This window comes from Mus caroli, chromosome 12 (genome assembly GCF_900094665.2).
Source record: "Mus caroli chromosome 12, CAROLI_EIJ_v1.1, whole genome shotgun sequence".
Classification (NCBI taxonomy): Eukaryota; Metazoa; Chordata; class Mammalia; order Rodentia; family Muridae; genus Mus; species Mus caroli.
Window position 1 is genome coordinate 88717714 of NC_034581.1, and position 2903 is coordinate 88720616.

Genomic DNA, 2903 nt, shown 5'->3' on the forward strand with positions numbered 1-2903 from the left:
GCAGCATGTGAGCTTGCTCTTCACAGGACAAAAGAAGCCAAGAATCCTCACACAATTCTTCTTTTTCAGGTAATTGAAAAAAAAAATCCTATCAATTTGCTTACAAAGAGTTAATTTTACATAAAAATCACCAGAAAGAATTAAAATTCTGAATAAAATAAAATTGAAAATTCCATTGTAGAAGATATGCTGTAAGTTAGAAGCTTAATAGTTCCACGACAGGACAATAACATGATCATGAAGGTGGGTTTCACAGGAGGGGGTTGATCCATTTCACTGTGGATGTGCTGACCCTGAGAGTTCTCCCAAAGTGGGAAACTCAACTTCATAAGTCATGGTAATGAAAACCGTGCTCACACTCTCCCATGAAGTTCAAATAGTTATAAACTTTAATATTAACAGTTTTACCAGGACAGTAAATTCATTAAAAAAATTGTTTAGTATTAAATGTGGACCTATAAGCAGTATCCAAAGGTGGAACAAAATACACATGAGAGGAGATTTATAGACAATATGGAGCAGAGACTGAAGGAAAGGCCATCAAGAGATTACCCCACCTGGGGATTCATCCCATATATAGTCACCAAACCCACACACTATTGTGGATGCAAGTGCTAGCTGACAGGAGCCTAATATAGCTGTCTCCTGAGAGGCTTTGCCAATGCCTGACAAATACAGAGGTAGATGCTCTCGCTCAACCACTGGACTGAGTACAAGGTCCCCAATGGAGGAGTTAGAGAGAGGACAGAAGGAGCTAGAGGAGCTTGCAGCCCCATAAGAGGAACAATAATATGAACCAACCAGTAGCCCCAGAGCTCCCAGGGTCTAAATTACCAACTAAAGAATACACATGTGCCTGCTCCTTGTTGGCAAGTCCAGGAGAGAGGAGAGACGTCCTGATCCCGCTGGGTCTCTCTGGACTGAGCTGGATGGCCAGTGTTGATGGCCCAAAAGAAACACACCCGAGTCAGGAGTCTTATCAAAGCAGGATATCAACTTTATGGCATTATCCTCTTGCTTATATAAGTTCAGAACATAGGTGGGGGATTTTGGATAGGGTAAGATGACACAGGAGGCAGAGAAGGGTGATGGAGTGAAGAGTGAAGGATATGGAGTGACTGACAGGGCATGGAGGGGCAGAGGCCAAACAGGTCTCACTGAGTTATCCTGATAAGAAGAAAGTGACTGATACAGGTCTCAAAACTGGAGCCAGGCTCAGGATCTCCCAGAAGGTCATAGAAACTCGAGCCAGGCTTGGGTATGTCCGCAAGGCCCAAAACAGGGCCAAAATGGGGCCCAACACACATGGAGGGACCCATGGCTCTAGCTGCATATGTCGCAGAAGATGGCCTTGTTGGACATCATGGTGGGAGTGGCCCTTGGTCCTGTGAAGGCTTGATGCCCCAGTGTAGGGGAATGCCAGGATAGGGAAGCAGATGTAGGAAGGTTGGTGAGCAGGGAGAGGGAGGCTTTGTAGAGGATTTTCAGAGGGGAAACTAGGAAAGGGATTAACATTTGAAATGTAAATAAAGAACATATCTAATAAAAGAAAATTTAAAAAGGTATATTTAAAATTAAGTATCTTTAAACAAATAAATCGCTTTGAAATCTCAAATTACTTACATTGTTATTTGTCTTTTGTAGTACTCTTTTAGAAATATCATGTTCCCAGAGAAAATTTTACCAAAATTTTCTGTAGAATATAACACCTGGGTTTCATTCTCTTGGACTTAAATCTAGAAGAATCTCTTGGAAGTGAACTGTGGTCAACACAATTTTTAATTTAAAAGAAAACTCCACTACTGTTTCATAACATGCCAAAATCACATGACTTGATCACATAGCACACCAACATTATAGCACACATGTGTTATTCTTAACTAAGTCAATCTATTGCTTGCTTATAATAGGGAGTAGAATATACTTGGATTATTGTATCTGGGTAAGGTGATGAATTCTCCGTAAAAAGGGCTGATTTAAGCTTCAGCCTATAAAAACTGAAAAGTAACATCACCGTCCTATATTCGTTTACCATCTGCCATGAAATTACATCCATCTATTTCAGGGGGAAAAATAGCCAACAGAGATAAATCTAAGTTCACTAAAAAGAGTTTGTGTTTACGGCAGTGCCCAGCATGCTGGTATTGCTTAATAAATGTCAGATCTGATGGATAATATTCATTTAGATGTTACATGCTTGCTTTTATATTTCCCACTGCAAAGCTTTGAATTATAGGCAGTGCAGTTAAATGTCTTTATTCTAATTTAATTTCACAATACCTAATTATGGAAGCTTACAATATTTAGTTTGAGTGTCTTAGGACTAAAGAATCATTGCTATTTGTGTTTTCTATTCAATTGCACACATGCCAGCAAGCACTTACTGCAACCTCTCAGGAGCAGGCAGGAAGATGCATGTGGATCAGGACTTACAACTCCCATCTTCAATAGCATCGCAACCTAATGGAAGAAATATATACAGTTGTAATTAACTATAAACCTATGTATCATTGAATTCATTATTTTGAGAGCACACATTTTGTGCATTTATTTACTTTGGATCAACGTCCATTTAATACATTGTTTCCTCCTCATCTTTAATTATAAAAGTTCCATTAAGCGATATTCCATCTACTTTTGCCACATAATTCAATAGGAAGTATGGCAACATGTAGGTTTGAAATGAGTTTGGGAATATTACATAAAAATCTTATTGATAAATGAATAACATTTAACAATTTAGAAATACATATCGGCCACAATGCAGCGAGAGAAAAACTCCACTCTAAATGTTTTAACCAAGGAATGCTGAAAAAGTTAAACTTTACTCAAGAGTGAATAAGATTCTAAGTCTGGAAAAAAAAAAAAGGTGTGTTAAATAAATTAAGTAACTCCCTTTATCT

General features: G+C 38.4%; 1 non-coding gene across 1 annotated transcript; it reads left to right on the forward strand.

Annotated features, from left to right (window-relative positions):
- Positions 1–207: 207 nt before the first annotated feature.
- LOC115032890 lies at positions 208–368 on the forward strand. The gene has a single exon (XR_003838540.1). It is a non-coding gene; the product is annotated as a U1 spliceosomal RNA (small nuclear RNA).
- The last annotated feature ends 2535 nt before the right edge of the window (positions 369–2903 follow it).